General features: G+C 41.1%; 1 long non-coding RNA gene across 1 annotated transcript in view; it reads left to right on the top strand.

Annotated features, from left to right (window-relative positions):
* Positions 1 to 4,521: 4,521 nt before the first annotated feature.
* The window catches only part of LOC143666223 (uncharacterized), an 88,914-nt gene continuing 71,856 nt past the window's right edge, over positions 4,522 to 21,579 (top strand). Inside the window, exon 1 of the long non-coding RNA XR_013167465.1 lies at positions 4,522 to 4,589. This is a non-coding gene — a long non-coding RNA (uncharacterized LOC143666223). The remainder of the gene's footprint in view (positions 4,590 to 21,579) is intronic.

Genomic DNA, 21,579 nt, shown 5'->3' with positions numbered 1-21,579 from the left:
GAAGGATTTTCTTGTCTCTTACATTTTGATTTTGGACTTCTGGTCCCCAGAACTATGAAATGATACATCTACATTGTTTTAAGCCACTCTGTTTGTGGTAATTTGTCGTGGCAGTCTTAGGAAACTAAGGTAGAGATGTCCAAACTTCTACTCTCTCCATCCCTGCAGTAACGCCAGGGCTGTCACTCAGTCTTGCAAGCAGCAGGGCAGGTGGGGAGAGCGTGGCCCCAGAGCCTCAGGTCAAGCAGCCTCAAGGTCATGGTGGAGCTGCAAGCACTTGGTTTAGGACATTAAGATGTGTAGTACGTGGGCTTCCATTTGTGCTCTTACCCTGGGCCCTTTAGAAGCTGCCTGCCCATTTGGCTTAGAATGCTGGCAGCAAGACACTTTCCTTGCACACAGAAAACTGGAGAATTCCTCTCTGAGGAAACTATCCAAGCCAGGAGAAAAGAAAAGTCCAGCTATGGATGATCACTGGTCTTCCTAAGAAAAGGCTCTGCCAGGTCACCCTACAGAGCAGCCTGCCAGTCAACAAGCTCTCTCTCTACCCAGTAGCACTTGCCATCTGTGGTTAAGTGTCTTTCCTTAAATATACATGAAAGGAGGCAAGGACACCATGCTTTAAAAATGATAGAGAAACAAAAAAAGCTCTCAGTATTAAAAATGAGAGGACCAAAATAAAAAATGTAATGGAAAGATTGATGCTCAATTGGGCAACTCTCTCAGAAAGAATAAAAACTCAAAGACATGGAAAACAGGAGAGGGAATATAAGAAAACTAGAGAATTAGTTCAGGAAATCTTATAACCCTCCAAATAAGAGTTTTAGAGCTAAAGAACAGAGATAACACATGGCAGGAAATTTTAAATAAATTATACAAGAAAATTTCCAAGGACTAAATGACAACTGTTTCAAATTGAAAGCACTCACCAAGTGCCAGGAACAATGGATGAAAAAAGACCTACTTCTTTGTACATATTTACAAAAAAAAAATCTAGGGATTACTAAAATGATAATGCAGCTCCATATTTATCGACATAGAAATACTTACTTGACATATTTTTAAGAGAAAAAGTCTGCTCCCAAGCAGTTGTATATAACATGAGCCTATTTTATAAATTTATATAAATGTATAGAATAAAGAGACACTCAGAAGAAAAAGATATCCCGAAGAATGGTTACCAAAATGTTAATAGGAATATCCATGAGTGTGATGTATTTTGGGATTTTTACCTTTTTAAAAAACTTTTCTACCTTGAATAAATTCAACATAAACACATGTAGGTCAGTTTTGCTCTGCCTGCCTCTTGTTCTGTCTCCTTGTCTGATTAGTGAGCAATTCCTTTTTTCTATCCCTATACCATCATTCGTAGCTACGTCCCCACCTTCACTTAGTTAGCTGATCTCACCTTTGAGCTACTTAGATGTCCTGTAGACATATGAACTCGACCTGCCCCAAACAGAACACATTTTCCCCAAAATTGCTTCCTTTCAAGCATGCCCCTGTTACTCAATAGCACTATTCTCTTGTCTATTCAATAGCTCAAAGCAGAAGCCTGGGGCGCCATTCTTGATCCGGAGCTCCCTCCTAAACCCTGCCTGTGGTCTCTGCCACCAAACACCTCACAGACTTGCTCACTTGCTTCCATTCCTTATGGCCTCCATGCAGTCCATTTTTTCATTCATTCAACAAATACTTAGGCCAGCCTCCTGGGGGCCAGGGACTGGGTCAGGAGTTGAGAGCGGCGGACAATAAGCAAGTCAACAAAATAACTGCAAAATATGGTAAACTTGATGAAGAAAATAAACAGCATGTGTGATGGAGAATAGCGGGCAGGGGAGGGGTGGTCCAGGAAGACCTCTGGGGCCTAAGGGAAATGGAGCCACTTGCAGGGATTCCCCTCCTTCCCGAGGCCCCTTGTTTCCTTCTCCTCTCCAAATAGTAAGGGTGAGCCTATTAAAGACAAACTGGCCATATTATTATTCCTGTTTGAAATCCAAGTTGACATCTTAGCCAAGCCTTATGTGCCTTTTCAGCCTCATCTCTCTCCACTGTCCTAGCACCTCCTCTGTTCCATCTCCTGAATGCTTTTCCCTCACTCCCACCTCTATGTGTAAATCTTTTCCTTCCCCCTCAGGTTGTCTCATTTCTGCTCATCCTTGGACCCTACTTCACCCAGGAAGTCTTTTGGATTAGGCCTCTCCCAGTGCACCCATTGCCAATAGAGCATTAGCAGACAGTGCCATCATTGGTGGTTTATTTACTTGTGTGAATGCATGTGAGAGCAGAGCTGGACCTTTGTCTACCAGTGAATCCCCCTGTGCCTGGCACACTGCACACTCCATTAAGATATTTGAAGACTGACCCCATGTAATGTTGGTTCTCATCATTTCCCACCTGAACTGCTGTGACTGCCTCCATATTGATTTCCCCACCTTCAATTCTACATCACAGAAATCCATCTGTTGGTTAAATCTTGCTAAATCAAGTGGCAAAATCAGAACACTGAATCCAGAAACTACTGATGCTCCTGGGACACGGGTGAGCAGGAGGTAAGGACGTTAGACTTAGAGTGCAAAGCTGCACTCCTGTGGGTGGCGGGGAGGGGCTGTGTATGGCCTATGCCCAGGGAGAAAGCAGTTCTGGGGAAGAGGTGGTCCTCTCAAAGGAAATCAGAGCTTAGAAGACAGGGCTCGGACAAGCAGATGAGCAACTCCTGAACCTGCACTATCTCTTGCACTCTAACCTGGAGTTTCAAAAGTACATAAGTACACCTCAGGGGATGTACCTGGGGTCTAAGGAGGATGAAGAAGGAAATGATGCATCAGGGAGGTAGGCTGGGAGCTGGGCAGACTGGAGTCCAGCTTATGAGGTTGTATGTTTCTGGACATTCATCCACTCATTTACTCATTCAATAAACATGTATTGAGACCCAACCATTTGCCAGGTACTGGAAATACAGCAGTTTCATGGACAGGAACGTCCATGGTCTTGGAGACAAACAAATTTACAAATAGACATGCTTCAGGTGATGACAAGGGTAATGAAGGAAAATACAGCATAGTGAGGGGGTGCTACTATATAAAGAGTGGCCAGTAAGGATTTATAGGATGACCAGTATCTCTATCTCTTGTTCTTTTATTAACTCCAAGTCTTGCAAAGTCTAATTTAAACCAGCACTTCTCAAACCTTTATGTGCATATGAATCACCTCACTGAGGGTCTTGTTAAAATGTAGATTTTAAATCTATAGGTCTGGAGTGGAACCTGAGATTCTGCATTTCTAACAAACACCCAGGCGTTGCTGTGGCTATGGTCCCTGGATCACCTGGCCTTGATACAGGGAATTACGGCAAAAGCTTTGAGTCCATCCTGGGGCAGAGAGGACAGAGTGGCTAAGCCTCCCGAGGGTGACGGACAGAGGCCGTGGTGCCAGCCTCTGGCCACCACTCTAAAGGAGAGCAAATGCCAGCCGCAAAATGGACAGTACTAGGTCCTCTGCCGTTCCTAGGGTGCAGATTTCTCAATCCACAACTCAATCCATAATCCAAACCCAGTCTGATCTGGGTTTGAAATCAGCCAGGAAACCCTAGGTCTTCCTAACAAGTCTCCCATTTTGCATAATGAAATTCCACGTCCTTATCTGGCACACAAGGCCCTCCACAGCCCAGCCCCCCTTTTATCTTTCACCACAAGCCTTCATGGGTCCAGATTCATAGTGGATGTCCCCCTCTTTTTGCCTTTCCCAATGATCGCCCCAACCTCCCAATATTTTTCACCTGCTAGGGTTCTGCAATTCTCACTCTCCCCATCAGACATGCCCCAACTCTACACAATTTAACTCCCAGTTCAAATGCCAGGTAATCCGTGCAGCCATTCCCACTGTGCCAGCAGGAGCAATCCCTTGCTTCTTAGAAATCCTACAAACTTTTACCTCAACCTATTTGTTGTTATTTTTGTCCTTGTTTTCCTTTCCTTCAAGGCCTTGAGTTCCCCAAGGAAAGGCCAGCTTCCACGGCAGCCCCCCCCACTCCCCCCAACGGATAGCACAACCCCTGACCTGGTCCTGGCCTAAGAATGGAAAATAAAGTAACTTGTTTTGAGGTGTTAATACTAGAGTGGTCTATGGGAATTTCGTAATTTATGCATAACTGTTCTGTAAACCCACAACGTGTCTACTTTAAAAAAAAAAAAAAGTAATTTGGTCTAGATTGAAATCACCCCCAGCGGGAGGAAGAAGGCTTTAATCCAGTGGTTCTCCAAGCTTGAACCTCAGCGTGTCCTGGGAACTCGCTTGGCAAATAACGAGGCCACAAGCCGGAATTACTGAATCTGAAACCCCGGGCAAAATCCAGCAATCTGAGTTCTAACAAGCCCTTAGGGTGATTCTGCGGCACGCTCAGGGAGAGCCACGGCAGTCAGCCCCGGGCCTCTGGTGCAGCCCTGCTCCCTCCCGCCCTCCTCCAGCGCCTGCGGCCTTCACCCTGGGCCCTGGGAAGGAGAGGGAGGGGCGGCGTGATGGAGGGCAGGGAATGGACCGCGAGGCGCGCCCAGTGCACGTCCTGGAAGAGAAGAGAAGGAGGAAAGGAGGTAGAGAGTGAAGGGTGGATGGGGGGTGGTTGGCAAAGAGCCGGGCAGACTCTCCCCGCTCGGGGTGGAGCGAATCAGGTAGCGTCTTTCGGAAGGGCACCCGCTCCTCTCGGTCTTGGATCTGCTCAGCAGCGGCCTTGGAGACCCGTCAGTGCCGCCCGCCCGGCCCTAGCGTGAGACCCGCGACCCGGCCTGGTGTCCCCGGGGTCCGCGTCTCTGCGCCCGGTACCTGCTGGTGCTGGGGAGGCGCTTCCAGCACCTGCGCCGTCTTGCGAGCCGCCGCCCCCGCGGTCATGCCTGGGCGTCTCCCCGCGCCCGAGCCTTCAGCCGTGCTCAGTCCAGGGTGGCGGGGCTCGCGGGGTGTCCGCGGAAGGCGCCTACGCTTGGGCGCGCGGGTCGCTGCGGAGAGACCAGTCGGCCGGCGACGAGCGGGCGGTCCCGCCCGGGGCTGTGCGGCGCCGGGAGTTGGGGAGCTTACAGGGCGCCGGCCCCTCCGCCTTCCTCTTGCGTCCGAGATCCTTCAGGGCCGAGGGGTTTATGATCATCACCATCGTCACTATTAGCTTTTTCGCGTCCCAGCCCCCTCTATGGAAGCCATTTCCAGCAGCGGCGATCTCTAAGAAAACGCACTGCACGCTGCCCTGTGCGCTGGGCAGGAGCCGAAGGTTTGGTTACCAGGTGACAGGGCTTGAGGAGAGGTCAGAGGCGGGTAGACACAGAGAAACGTAGGGGGAACAGGAAATGGAGATGAGGCAAGGAGAAAGAGAGAGCTCGGCTTTCCCCCAGCCATTTCCCTCAGAAGTATTTCTTAGAAGACAAGAGTTCAGGCGATTGTCCAAATGCCCAGAGTTTTAATTTCTGCCCAATCTCTGTTGTGTCCCCCAGTCAATATTCTTTTCCTTGGCTCCACTGTCCCTTCTTCCCTCCGTTTTATTGCCGTTTTTCATATTGTAGAACAGCTCTTTGGCTCCTTGGTAAAGTCAAAGTTGACTCTTCCAAAGATGACAAAGAAGAGAAACTCTGGGGAGAGAATGAAGGTCTTCTCGACCCCTATTATGCTCAAGAACAGGTAGCTTTCCTTTGGAAATCACTCACTACTTGCCCTTGCCAGCCCTCTACCTTCAGGGGGGTCCCCCCCTCACTATTTCCCCCTGATAGCCAGGGTCAACCACCCAAGCCAGTATAGTAATCCACTTCTTGGCTTGTTGATCCAGGGACATGAGTAGCCCAAAGTGACCAGGTGGCAGTCTTAGATTCCAGTTCAATGGAATCATTGTTGCTTCACCTGGTGGAAGCACTGCCCCTTCTGGAACTAAACCTGTTACCCTTAGACCCCTGCCTGGACTCAGAGGTGGGAACAAGCTAGAACATTTAGACAAGCCTTTGGAAATACTTGGGTATTAATTTATAGTAATAGGCAAGTAGGGAACACACAATTAGATTATCTAGCCAACACAATTGGGTTCAATTGATTCCCATTTGTGATGGTGCATATTTTCCAACACCTACAGGAGGCTACAACAAGGTAGAAACATTCATCCACTGTGAAACATAACCTAGAGGGAAAAGGCAAATAAACATCCAAGTGCAATTTACTTGGTTTGTGCCTTGGTTTTCCAGTTTTAGTGTGCATCAGAATCTTATAGGGCTTGTTAAAACTCAAATCGCTGCCTACCCCTTACCAGAGATCTTTGTTTCTTCATGCAGCTTTGATCAATTGTCCATTTCCTACTCTTTTCAACCTGTAGAAATTTCTTTAGAACCTCTTGCAGGGCCAATCTAGTAGTGATGAATTCTCTCAGCTTTTGATTATTTGTGAATGTCTTAATCTCCTCATTTTTGAAAGAAAGTTTTGCTGGATATAAAATTTTTGGTTTACATTTTTTACTTTCAGCACTTTAAATATGTTCATGTCTTGCTTTCTTCACCCCTTTCTTCTTGCCTCCGTGGTTTCTGATGAGAAATTGACACAATCTTATTGAGGCTCCGTTATATATGACATGTTGCTTCTCTCTGGCAGCTATCAGAATTCTCTATCTTTGGCATTCAACAATTTGATTATAATATGCCATGGTGTATTAGCTGGGGCTCTCTAGAGAAACAGAATCAGCAGCAGATATCTGTACATATAAAATTTATAAAAGTGTTTCACATAACCATGGGGATGTAGAGTCGAAGGTTTGCAGGGCAGACCACAAGCTGGAAGCTCCAATGAAGGTCCTCAACAAACTCTCAGGAGAGGATTGCTGGGCAGCCATGGAGGTGTAATAGTCCGAGGTCTGTATGGCAGGCCATGGGCTGGCAGATCCAATGAAGTTTCTCAACAAACACTCAAGAGAGGCTGACTAGGCAACTGTGAGGATGTAAACCTCCATGACCTATAGGGCAGGCCACAAGCTGACAGCTCCAAGGAAAATTCTCAATGAACTCTCGGGAGAGGCTGGCTGGTTGAACAGGAAAAGTGATTATCTTTTCTGAATCCTCCCTAAAAGCCTTCTGGTGATTAGATTAAGTGTCACTCATTGCAGAAGACACTCCTCTTAGCTGATTGCAATCAGCTGTGGATGTTCCCCAAATGTTCGTGATTTAAGTCCATGAAATGTCCTCATAGCGACAGGCCAGTGCTTGCCCAACCAGACAACCAGGCACCACCACCTGACCAAGTTGACAGGTGAAACTGACCATGACAGTCCATTCCTTGTCAACTTGGCAGCTATACACATCACTTTAAACCATACTTAATGTCTAAACAGAAAACAATAACAGGCACATTATTTTCCTTTCCTAATAATACTCAACTGTCCCGCATACAACCAGAAATGCATTAAATATTTCCAGTATAGGGTGCAAGTCCCTGGGTAATATTCACTCTTAACTTGATATCTTACAACCTAAATAGTATAACATGAACAAAACAGCTTATGTCATATGATTAAGGGGATAAAATAAAGAGGAAAACAAAGATATATGATTCACGTATAAATACACAGATACTAATTATAAAGCAAAGAAGAAATAGTCATAGCATTACAGTCCTTGTTTCTGTAACTGATCACGTGGTCATAGTTCATATTTATCACTACTTTCTCCCACTGTCCATTACATGCCAGCTCATGGAATGGGCAGTGTCAGCTGGCTGTGGTCCTTTGCCTGGTAGAGTGACCCAAGCCTGCATTCCTGAAGCCTCAGAGCCATTGGTAGTCCTGCCTGGATTGGATTGTTGCAGTTTTCCATTGATTTTAATCACAGGGCATGGTAATACTAAGAGACACCCTAGGGGACCTCTTATATTCCAGGAAAATTCTTCTTTACTTCCATTGTATAGTTGCAGTCCATTTCCCCCTGATAGCCAGGATCAACTACCCAAACCAGTATAGTAATCTACTTCTTGGCTTGTTGATCCAGGGACATGAGTAGCCCAAAGTGACCAGGTGGCAGTCTTAGATTCCAGTTCAATGGAATCATTGTTGCTTCACCTGGTGGAAGCACTCCCCTTTCTGGAACTAAAACCGTTAGACCAACAGAAGTCAGGTCATCCTTGGTAAGTAGAAGTCCATGTTGCTGAGCCCATGCATAACCTCCATCCCTACCACTATGACCGCTTTGTTCATGAACCCATCGGGCAATGATAAGAGTTGCTGGAGGAAAGAGTCTGACTGGTATCCACAGAATGGGTCATATTATCCACTTCAATATTAAAACCTTCCTCTGCTAAAATAACTCTCTGGTGTGCATTCACTTGGGACACAAATATCTTCATGTTTTTAGCCCGCTCAGAAAGGTCTATCCACAAACCTCTTCCCCAGACTCTTTGTCTCCAATTTCCAATCATGCTCTTTCCAAGTCCCTGACCATCCAGCCAACCCATTAACAGCAACCCATGAGTCAGTATGCAAATGTACTGCTGCCCAGTTCTCCTTCCAAGCAAAATGAACAACCAGGTGCACTGCTCAAAGTTCTGCCCACTGGGAGGATTTCCCCTCACCAATGTCCTTCAGGAATGTCCTGAAAAGGGGTTATAGTGCTATAGCTGTCCACTTTCAGGTGGTACCTACATATCATGCAGAACCACCTGTAAACCAGGCCCGAGTTTTCTCTTCCTCAGCCAGTTCACTGTCAGGAGCTCCCCAAGAGGCCATAGCTCTGGTCTGTGAAAGAGAAGGTAATGTGGCAGGAATGCAGGACATGGGCGTTTGGCCTCATCTAACTTATTTGTGCCTTCAGGACCTGCTCTGGCTCTATCTTGTATATACCTTTTCCATTTTATGATGGATTGCTGCTGCACGCATCCAACTTTATGGATTGGTGGGGCAGAAAACACCTAGCTCACGACAGGCAACTCAGGTCTCATGGCAAGTTGTGGCCCATGATTAAGTTTTCAATCTCTACTAAGGCCCAGTAGCAGGCCAAAAGCTGTTTCTCAAAAGGAGAGTAGTTATCTTCAGCAGAGGGTAAGGCTTTGGTCCAAAATCTTAAGGGTCTGTGTTTTGTGATTTTCCTATAGGGGCCTGCCAAAGCCTCCAGACAACATCTCTATTTGCCACTAGCACTTCCAGCACCATTGAATCTGCTGGATCATGTGGACCAAGTGGCAGAGCAGCTTGTACAGCAGCCTGGACCTGGGGCACTAATCTCTTCAGTCTGTTAGCTGCAGTCTGTGAATCCTCTTTCAAGTCCTACCTTCTGAGGTCTTGAAATTGTAATGATGTGATGGAGGAAATGAGCTGATGTAGGCAAAGGTGTCAAGAAAATTAAAGTGGAATCAAGAATAGATAATTATGAGTGGTAATGGTGCAACAATAGCCAGACAGATGCATGGAACATAATAGAAAAACCCCAAATGTCCATGCATCTATGGGACATTTGTTTTATGAGAGGATTGGCAATCAGTGGGTATGATGGTCAGGTTCATGTGTCAACTTGGTCAGGTAGTAGTGCCTGGTTGTCCGGTCAGGCAAGTGTGGGCTTGTCTGTTTCTATCAGGACATTTCATGGACTTAAATCATGACAACATTGGCTGCAAAGGATTGTCTTCTGCAATGAATGATACTTACTATAATCACTGGAAGGTTTTTAAGGAGAATTCAGAAGAGACAATCACTCTTCCTGCTTCAGCCAGCCAGCCTCTCCTAAGAGTTCGTTGAGGACCTTCATTGGAGCTGCCAGCTTGTGGCCTGCCCTACAGACCTTGGACTCTACATCCCTATGGTTGTGTGAGAAACTTTTATAAATTTTATATTTATGGATATCTCCTGGTGATTCTGTTTCTATAGAGAACCCTAGCTAATACAGTGGGGAGAGGGATGGATATTTAATGGATATTTCTCATTCCTGTGAAAATAAATCATGCTATATCAAGAAAAAACTGGTTGCTTAGAAAGCAAAACTTCAAGAAGACAATTTAAAATAATATGTTTAAAGGGACAAACCATAAAGAAAAACTAATAAATTAAATATATATTAACAAAAATATATTATAATTTAAAATTTCTCTATAATAGAAAGCAGCCATTAAAAAGAAACAAATCATGAGCCAAAAGAATAGTTTGCATATATCTAGGTGACAAATGATTAGCTCTCAGAATAAATAGAATGATTAGAAATTAATAAAGCGTAAATCAATAGAATACAGGACAGGAATGTAAACCAATTTAAAGGAATAAGATTATGAGACCTTGAAATTTTAGGAAAATTAATCATTGCACTTGTGTATATGAGTTAATTGGGAGCACATAATTCACAGGAATGCCTTGTGTATGTTCAATTACTTATAGCACAGTGGCTTCCTTCAGCCTTCCTCACTACTCCTGGACCACTCATTAACTTTTCCCCCTTTCTCCTCTGTCCTTCTGAAGGCAACCAATGGTGCCACCTAACGGTTAGATCTTGCAGAACACCACTCCTTTGCTTTACAAATTCTTTTTCAAGTGACTTTCTTTTTCTATGAGCTCTTTTATCTTTTCTCTTCTTTTTCATATTTACAGATATTGTGCATATTTCATCATTAGCATTACATTTAGAATGGCTGACTCAGAATGTCTTACAAGATGCAATGCTGGTCAGGAGGCCACATCCCAAGTGGAGTATGGGGGGAGTATGGGGGTAAAGGGACAGAGTCTAGACAACTGATCCAGGGCCTTTCCCATGTGAAGGGTATGGCAGTAGCAGATTTAGTTCAAATGCGGGTGGTGGTGGTTGTCACCCTCAAATCCTATCTAGATAATGTGAACATCCAAGAGCGTGTCTGCTCTCAGAACTCAATGTGAAAAAGGCATAAAACATTCCCAACTTCAGTGATTCTTGGGGTGGGAAAGATGGGTCATTAATGGGAATAATCATTCCTCTGATGGGAGGGACACCCACCTTAGGTGACGCCCGACCTTAGGTGATGAAATAGCAGCACAGAGATGATCCCCAACCCTCCACTACACCTCCACCCATCCCCCAGCTCCTTTCAGGGTGCTAGACTGACCTCCAGCTACAGACCCTCGTCACTTAGGTTTGGCAGAAATGGTGCAAGTTCATCTGATTGCTGATTGCCAGGGTTCGTGACTTCAATCCCAGTTTCTTTTGGGCTCCTTAGCCTAACTGGATAGACCTTTTCATCTTGCTTTAATCAAATCTGGGTTTGCTTAAGCACTAGTACTCAAGACAAATGAAAGATGGTCAACTTTATTGTTTATCTCATTCTTTAATTATTAGTACTGTAACATTATTGATTTCTACTTTTTCTTGGCTAAATTGTAGTGTTTTGCTATATTATGGTTACATGGGATTTCTTGAGCTGGCTTGAGGCCCTAATCATCATTTCTAGCATCCTTTCTATGGGAAAGCACAGACCGCAGCCTTCCAAATGCATGTTTGGAACGCAATCCAATTGCAAGTTGGGAACCGGCTGTATTAATGCTTCTTGGCCCAGGGAAACCCCACAACCAAATGACATGTGGATTAAGGTTCACGTAGCAGTTGGTTCATTTAAATAATGTTAGCTGGAGCTCAGCTTTCAGGTTCTCAGATTTCTGGTTAATTTAGAGGAGGCAGCAGAGTTGCAGCAATCAGCCAACAGAATTCTCGGTGCTCCCTGCTCCCTGTTGAGAGATGGCACATTCCTGCTTTTAATAGTTTACCCTCCAGGTTTTAGGATTGTGCCTCTTATGAGAGCAAGCTTTTCAGCCCTATTGAACAATTGAGCTTGAAAATCTAACTATACTTTCAAGCCTATAAGTTCAGCTAGGGTCATACTAGTTTATTGAGTGCAGGGGCCCTCTCTGCAGGAGGGAAAGCCACATTTAAATCATTGATGGGGCTCCTTTCCCTCCCCTCTCCTTGTTTTCCTTTACCCAGTGCCTCCTCTTAGAAACCTCAGTTTTTACTAAGGAAGCCAGACAGCCTGGCCCAGGCAAGCCAGTCCCCACTGACTCCACTGTGCTAGCAATAAAAAGAGTTAATATTTATCAAACACTTACAGTGTGCCAGGTACACTGGGCTAAGCGTGTTATGTGTCCAGTATCATTTAATCCTCAAAACGAACCCCTGAGATAGTTATCATTATCCATTCACATTGAAAAGATGAAGTCATTTAAGTTCAAAGAGGCTAATTGCTTTATCTGAGAAAGTATAGCTGGAAAATGGAGAATATGGGATTTGAACCTAGCAAACACTATTCTACCCTAACCCCTACCTCCCACTGGATGAGGTAAGAAGGCCCATTGCTCCACAGGGGGTGCCACCAGGAAAGTCTCTTTCTGATGACAAAGTCATATTTAAAAAAAAAAAAGTATTTCTAGTTAAGACCAAGGTCTTGCCATCTTAATTCCTAGACCTTGGGTTAATTGCCAAGATCGCCTTACATCTCTGTTCTGCAGAAGTCACATTTTTATGGGAGAAAAATACTAATTTTCTTAATTTATCCTGGCTTTTAATATTTGTTCTCCCTAGAGACTTGAAATAAATTCAGTATGTGAACCACCACCAAGAGGACATGTTTTAGTTTATTAATGTTGCTGGCAATGCAAAATACCAGAAATGGGCTGGTTCTTATAAAGGGAATGTATTAAGTTACAAGTTTGCAGTTCTAAGGCTATAAGGATGTCCAAACTAAGGCATCCAGAGAAAAATACCTTGACTCAAGAGGGGGCTGATGATGTTTGGGATTTCTCTGTCAGCTGGGAAGGCATATGGCCAGTTTTCTCTCCTTTCAAATCCTTCCCCAGGAATGTTTTCTTTCTGCATCTCCAAAAGTCTCTGTGAAAGCCCTGAACCTTTTTCTGAAATGGTTCCCTCTGAAAGGACTCCAGTAAGTGGATCATGACCTACCTTGAATGGGTGGAGTCACATATCCATGGTAACTACCTAATCAGAAGGTCCCACTTACAATTGGATGGGTCACATCTCCATGGAAACAACCTAATCAGAAGATCCTGCTTTAAACATAGGTCTGCTCCCTGAAGATTGGATTAGGAAAAAGAACACAGCTTTTCTGGGGTATACAAGTTTCAAACCAGCACAGGACACCATTGTTGTTGTTTGTAAACGCAATTTTACTGAGATTTATTCACATACCATATAGTCATACAAAGTATACAATCAATGGTTTACAATATAGTTGTGCATTTGTCATCACCATTGATTTTTGAACATTTCATTACACCCCCCAAATACATATAAGAATACAAATAAAAATGAAAAAAGAACACCCAAAACATCCCATATCCCTTATTTCCCCTATTACTTATTTATTTATTTTGTCCTTATTTTTTACTTATCTGTCCATACACTGGTTAAAAGGAGTTTCAGCCACAAGATTTTCACAATCACATGGTCACACTGTAAAAGTTATAGAGTTACACAATCAACCTCAGGAATCAAGGCAACTAGAATACAGTTTAACAGTTTCAGGTATTTCCTTCCAGCTATTCAAATACAATAAAAACCTATATATCTATATAATGGCAAGAATAACTTCTAGAATGACATCTTGGCACTATTTCAAATCTCTCAGTACTGAAACTTTATTTTATTTAATTTCTCTTCCTTCTTTTGGTCAAGAAACCTTTCTCAATCCCATGATGCTGGGGCCAGGCTCATCCCCAGGGGTCATGTCCCACATTGTCAGGGAGGGTGAGGGGTGAGGGCAATGAGTTCACCTGGGGAGTTGGCTTAGAGAGAGAAGCCACATCTGAGCAACAAAAGAGGTTCCCTAGAGGTGACTCTTAGGCATAATCATAAGTAGGCTTAGCTTCTCCTCTGCAGAAATAAGTTTCATAAGGGCAAGTCTCAAGATTTGAGGCCATGGCCCATCAAACTGGTAGTCCCCAAGGGTTGTGAGAGTATCTGCTCTTCCCCAGGTGGGGAAATCTAATATTTCCACCTTTTTTAAAACAGTTTTATTCACACACCTATAATCCATACTAATTAAACAACCCATGGCTCCTGGTTTAATCACTTGGTTATGTATTCACCACCACAATCTATATGAGAACATTTCCATTTCTTTTGCAAAGAAAGAGGAAGAGGAAAAAAAAGTATAATGAAGAATAAAAAATTTAAAAAATAATAAATAATAAAAAATAAAATAAAAAAGAGAAACACTAATACCAACCCCAAGAATTCCATACCCCTCCCTTTTATACCCCTCTTATTGACATTTAGCTTTGGTATTTTACCTTTGTTAAATTTACTGGAAGCATATTACAATGATACTGTTAACTATAGACTCTAATTTGCACTGATTGCATTTTTTTTCCATAAAACATCCCATTTTCAACACCTTGTAATGTTGACATTCATTTAATGAATGCTCATTTAAAGCGTTCTTATATTTGTACATTTAATTACCATCTGTGCTGGTGTTTGGGACTGTTGTGTACTCCAGAAAAGCCATGTTCTTTTGATCGTAATCCACACTTGTTGGGGCAGACCTATTTGGGTGAGGTTTTTTTTTGATTAAGTTATTTCCTTGCAGATGTGACCCACCCAATTGTGGGTGGGACTTTTTGATCAGTTGGTTTTGCATGGAGATGTGTGTCTGCCCATTCAAGATGGGTCTTAATCCTCTTACAGGAGTCCTTTAAGGGGGAACCATTTAGGAAAAAGCTGAGAGCCAATAAGGGCAGAGACATTTGAAGATGCAGAAAGAATATGCCCCCAGGGAAGTTGTTTGAAATCAGAAGCCAAAGGACCAGCAGTAATCAGCCATGTGCTTTCCCAGTTGACAGAAGGGTCCCAGACACCCTGACACCCTGAAATTTTCTTGAGTCAAGGTATCTTTCTCTGGATGCCTTAATTTAAACATTTTTATGGCCTTAGAACTGTAAATCTTTTTTTTTTTTTTACGTGGGCAGGCACCAGGAATCGAACCTGGGTCCTCGGGCTTGGCAGGCAAGCATTCTTACCTGCTGAACCACCGTGGCCCACCCAGAACTGCAAACTTTTAACTTAACAAATCCCCTTTATTAAAGCCATTCCACTTCTAGTTTATTGCATTCCAGCAACTTTAGCAAACTAAAACATAATCATTGACCACTCCAGGTTTTGCTAAGTTATAGAACCACTGTCTTTATCTTCTATCTTTCCTCTGGTGGCATACATGCCCCTAGCCTTCCTCTTTCAACATACTCACACTCATCTTTGTTCAGTGTACTTATAATATTGTGCCACCATCAGATGGTATTGTGGTATCCATTTATGGATCTAGATTATCAATCCTGTTGAACATTCTTGTACTCCTTCAGCATCAAATGCCCAATCTCTCCTCTCTATCTCCTAAAAACTGGTGTCCTCAACTTTAACTCTCAAAGTTCCCTTATTAATATTAGTTCATATTAGTGAGATTATACAGTATTTTCCCTCTTGTATCTGGATAGTTTCACTCAATATAATGTCCTTATGTTTCAGCCATGTTGTGCGGCATGATTTATGACTTTTTTTCTGTTTTACTGCTGCATAATGTTCCAGCATATGTATATACCACAGCTTGTTTAGCCACTCATCCATTGATGGGCATTTGGGCTGTTTTCATCTCTTGGCAATCATGAATTACACCACTATAAATAGTGGTATGCAAATGTCCATTTGTATCCCCACCTTCAGTTCCTCCAAATATATACCTAGTAATGTGATTGTTGGATCATATGACAATTCTATACTTAGCTTCTTGAGGAACCACCAAACAGCATTCCAGAGTGGTTTCATCATTCTACATTTCCACCAATAAGTGTGCCTCTTTCTCCAAATCCTCTCCAGTGCTTGTTTTTTTTTTTAAAGTAATGGCCAGTCTGGTAGGTGTGGGATGATATCTCATTGTAGTTTTGATTTGTATTTCCCTAATAGCCAGTGAAGTTTAGATCTTTTCACATGTTTTTGAGCCATTTGTTTTTCCTCTTCAGAAAAGTTTCTGTTCATGTCTTTTGCCCATTCTAAAATTGGGTCATTTGTTTTGTGTTGTTGAGTTGTAGGATCTCTTCAGATAGTCTTGATAGTAAACCCTTATCTGATATGTGGTTTCCAAGTATTGTTTCCCATTGTATAGGCTGCCTTATTACTTTCCTGACAAAGTCCTTTATATGCAAAAGTGTTAATTTTAAGGGGATCCCATTTATCTATTTTTTTCTTTAGTTTCTCATGCTTTGAATGCAAGGTCTAGGAAACTACCTCCTATCACAAGATTGTTAAGACATTTCCCTACATTTTCTTCTAAAAGTTTTATGTTCTTAGCTCCGTATAGTTCTTTGATCCATTTTGAGTGGATTTTTATATAAGGTGTGAGATAGGGGTACTCTTTCATTCTTGAGGATATGGATATCCAGTTCTCCAAACATCATTTATTGAAGAGGCTGTTCTGTCCTACTTGAGTTGGCTTGATCACCTTAATGAAGATTAATTGTCAATAGATAAGAGGGTCTATTTGTGAACATTCAATTTGATTCCGTTTGTCAGTATATCTGTCTTAATGCCAGTACCATGCTGTTCTGACCACTATAGCTTGGTAATATGTTTTAAAGTCAGGTAATGTGAGTCCTCCCACCTCATTTTCTTTCACAAGATATTTTTAACTATACAGGGCACCCTGACCTTCAAACTAAATTTAGTTATTGGTTTTCCTATTTCTGCAAAGTAAATTGTTAGGATTTTAATTGGTGTTGCATTGACTCTGTAAATCAATTTGGATAGAATTGACATCTTAACTGTATTTAGTCTTCCAGTCCATGAGCATGGAATGTCCTTCCATTTTTTAAGTCTTTGGTTTCTTTTGGCAATTTCTTGTAGTTTTCTGTGCATAGTTCTCTTTTATCCTTGGTTAAATTTATTCCTAAATATATGATTCTTTTGGTTGATGTATTAAATGGAATTTTTCTTGATTTCTTCCTCAGACTGATCATGACTAGTGTATAGAACACTACTGATTTTCACTTTTTGATCTTGTACCCTGCCACTGTGATGTACTCATTGATTAGCTGTAGTAGCTTTGTTGTAGATCTTTTTTGGATTTTCTACATTTAGTATCATATCATCTGCAAAGAGTAAAAGTTTTACTTCTGCCTTTCCAATTTGTGTGGCTTTTATTTCTTTTTCTTGCCTAATTGCTCTAGCTAGAACTTACAGCACAATGTTGAATAACAGTGGTGACAATGGGCATCCTTGTCTTGCTCCTGATCTTAGTTGGAAAGCTTTTGGTTTTTCCCAACTGTATTTGATGTTAGCTGTGGGTTTTATATATATATATATATATATATATATATATATATATATATATATATATATATTTCCTTTATCATGTTGGGGAAGTTCCCTTCTATTTCTAGCCTTTGAAGTCTTTTCATCAAGAAAGGATGTAAAATTTTGTCAAATGCCTTTTCTGCAACAATTGAGATTGATTATGTGTTTTTCCCCCTTTGCTTTGTTGATGTGATGTATTACATTTATTGCTTTTCTTGTTTTGAACCAGCCTTGCATACCAAGAATAAATCCCACTTGCTCATGGTGTATAATTATTTTAATGCGCTATTGGATTTGATTTCCAAATATTTTGATGAGTGTTTTTTCATCTACATTCATTAGAGATTGGTCTGTAGTTTTCTTTTCTTGTCGTATATCTGTCTGGCTTTGGTATCAGAGTGCTATAGGTTTCATAGAATGAATTAGAAAACTTTCCCTCCTCTTCAGTTATTTTGAAGAGTTTGAGCATGATTGGTACTAATTCTTTCTTTAATGCTTGCTATAATTCACATGTGCACCCATCTGGCCCTGTAATTTTCTCTTTGGGGAACTTATATATATATATAAGCTCCCCAAATATATATATATTGTCAATAATATATATATATTATTGACAAAACGTACAAACATGAACATTCTTAACATATGAACATTCCATTCTTGGTATATAATCAATGACCTACAATATCATTACATTGTTTATTCATCACCATGATCATTTCTTAGAACATTTGCATCACATCAGAAAAAGAAATAAAATGAAAAAAGAAAAAACTCATATATACCATACCCCTTAGCCCTCCCTCTCATTAACTGCTAGTATTTCCATCTACTCAATATATTTTAACGTTTGTTTCCCCTATTTTTTTCCAATACCCCCCACCACTCCCTTATATTAATCCATAGTATTTCAATCTACTCAATTTATTTAAACATTTGTTCCCGAATCATTTATTTATTTTTAATCCATATGTTTTACTCATCTGTCTATACCATAGATAAAAGGAGCATCAGACATAAGTTTTCACAGTCACACAGTCATATTGTGAAAGCTATTTCATTATATAGTCATCTTCAAGAAACATGGCTACTGGAGCACAGCTCTACAGTTTCAGGCAGTTCCTTCTAACCTCTCAAATACACCTTGAACTAAAAAGGGGATATCTATATAATGCATAAGAATAACCTCCAGGATAACCTCTTGGCTCTGTTTGAAATCTCTCAGCCACTGACACTTCATTTTGTCTTATTTCTCTCTTCCCCCTTTTGGTTGAGAAAGCTTTCTCAATCCCTTGATGGTGAATCCCAGCTCATTCTAGGATTTCTGTTCGATGTTGCAAGAGAGGTTTGCACTCCTGGGAGTCATGTCCCACGTAGAGACGGGGAGGGTGGTGAACTTGCTTGCCATGTTGGCTGAAAGAGATAGGCCACATCTGAACAACAAAAGAAGTTCTCTGGGGGTGACTCTGTAGGCCTATGAGATGAGTTGATGGAAACACAGAGATGAGTTTCGTGGAAACAGACTCCAAGATTGAGAGCTGGGCCTATTGATTTGATTGTCCCTACTGCTTGTGAGGATATCAGGAATTCTCCAAATGGGGAAGTTGAATTTCCCCCCTTTTTCACCATTCCCCCAAGGGGACTTTGCAAATACTTCTTTATTCACTGTTTCAAATCACTCTGGGATTTATCGGGGCATCACACTGGACAAACCTACAAAATCTCATGCCCTATTCAAGGTTCCGTGTACTTATGGTGTTCAATTAACCTGTCCATATATGTTATATTAAGAAATGTGCTAGTTACAATAAAAATTTTGTACCAAATAAACATTTTTTGCTTTAGTCTCATGCAGAAGTTAAAGTTTTAAGATATGAATGACCATCTATTTTCAACACCCTGCAATATTGACATTCCTTTGTTCTTTTGGGGGAACTTTTTGATGACTGGTTCAATCTCTTTATTTCTGATTGGTTTGTGTAGGTCATCCATTTCTTTTTGAGTCAGTGTTGGTTGTTCTTGCTTTTTTAGGAAGTTGTCCATTTCATTTATGTTGTCTAGATTTTTAACATATACTTGCTCATAGTATCCCCTCATTTTCTACTTTATTTCTCTGGGTTCAGTAGTTATGTCCCTTCTCCCACTTCTGACTTTATTTATCTGCATCTTTTCTCTCTTTTTTTCTGTCAACCTAACTAAAGGTCCATCAATTTACTGATATTCTCAAAGAACCAACTTTTGGTTTTGTTTTCTCTATTGAGAAAACAATTTCTCTATAGTTTTCATGTTCTTAATTTCATTTCTCTCTGCTCTAATCTTTCTTATTTCTTTCCTTCTGTTTGCTTTGGGGTTTGCTGTTCTCGCTCTAATTCCTCTAGGTGAATAGTGAATTCCTCAATTTTTTCTCTGTTTTTTTTAAAATATAAGCATTTAGGGTAATAAATTTCTCCTCTCAATACTACCTTTGTTGCATCCCTTAAGTTTTGATAAGTTTTGCTTTCATTTTCATTTTCTTCAAGGTATTTACTGCTTTCTCTTGTAATTTCTTCCTTGACCTACTGGTTGTTTAAGAGTGTGTTGTTTAGCCTCCATATATTTGTGAATTTTCCAGCCTTCCACCTGTTATTGATTTCCAACTTCATTCCATTGTGAGCTGATAAAGTTTTTTTGTCTAATTTCTATTCTCTTATACGTATTGAGGCTTGCTTTGTGACCAAAATCTGATCTATCCTGGAGAAAGATCCATGAACACTTGAGAAAAATGTATACTCTGCTGTTGTGGAGTATACTGTTCTATAAATTTCTGTTAAGTCTAGTTTATTTATTGTACTATCTGTCATCTCAGTTTCCTTATTGATTCTTTGTTTAGATGTTCCATCCATTGATAAGAGAGGTGTATTGATGTCTCCAACTATTATCATAGAGGTGTCTATTTCCCCCTTCATGTTGTCAGTGTGTGCCTCATGCATTTTGGTGTACTCTGGCTCAGTATTTAAATATTTATGATTGTTATGGCTTCTTGATAAATTGTCCCCTTTTTAATAGATAGTGTCTTTCTATGTCTCTTTTAATTATTTTACATTTGAAGTCTTATTTGTCTGATATTAGTATATAACTACCCTACTTTTTTCTGGTTGTTGCTTGTATAGAATATCTTTTTCATCCTTTCACTTTCAACTTATTTTTGTCCTTGGGTCTAAAGTGAGTCTCTTGTAGACAGCATATAGATGGGTCCTGTTTTTTTTTTTTTAATTTATTTATTAATTAAAAAAATTTAACAAACCAAATAAAATACCAACATATATAATCAGTAATTCACAATATCATCACTTAGTTGCATATTCATCATTTCTTAGAACATTTGCATCAATTCAGAAAAAGAAATAAAAAAACAAAAGAAAAAAATATATAACAAAAACAGAAAAGAAAAAAAAAGATTATACCAACCATACCCTTTACCCCTTGCTTTTATTGATCACTAGCATTTCAAACTAAATTTATTTTAGCATTTGTTCCCCCTATTATTTATTTTTATTCCATATGTTCTACTCCTTTGTTAACAAGGTAGATAAAAGGAGCATCAGACACAAGGTTTTCACAATCACACTGTCACATTGTGATAGCTGTATCATTATTCAATCATCCTCAAGAAACATGGCTACTGGAACACAGCTCTACATTTTCAGGCAGTTCCCTCCAGCCTCTCCGTTACATCTTGAACAATAAGATGATATCTACTTGATGCATAAGAATAACCTCCAGGATAACCTCTCAACTCTGTTTGGAATCTCTCAGCCATTGCCATTTTGTCTCATTTCACTCTTTCCCCTTTTTGTCGAGAATGTTTTCTCAATCCTTTGATGCTAAGTCTCAGCTCATTCTAGGGTTTTTCTCAATCCCTTGATGCTGAGTCTCAGCTCATTCTAGGATTTCTGTCCCACATTGCCAGGAAAGTCCACACCCATGGGAGTCATGTCCCACGTAGACAGGGGGAGGGTGGTGAGATTGCTTGTTGTGTTGGCTGGAGAGAGAGGCCACATATGAGCAACAAAAGAGGCTCTCTTGGGGGTGACTCTTAGGCCTAAATTTTAAGTAGACTTGTGGGTCCTGTTTTTTAATCCATTCAGCCAGTCTATGTCTTTTGATTGGGGAGTTTAATCCATTAACATTTAATGTTATTATTGTAAAGGCAGTACTTTCTTCTAAAAAAAGTTCTATCTTACTTTTTTCTCTCTCTTTTTATCTTCCTGATAGTCTTCATTTCTATACTCGT

The sequence above is a fragment of the Tamandua tetradactyla genome, chromosome 22 (assembly GCF_023851605.1).
Source record: "Tamandua tetradactyla isolate mTamTet1 chromosome 22, mTamTet1.pri, whole genome shotgun sequence".
In the NCBI taxonomy this organism is placed as follows: domain Eukaryota; kingdom Metazoa; phylum Chordata; class Mammalia; order Pilosa; family Myrmecophagidae; genus Tamandua; species Tamandua tetradactyla.
The sequence above is the reverse complement of the archived record's forward strand: the minus strand, read 5'-3'. Positions and strand labels throughout refer to the sequence as shown.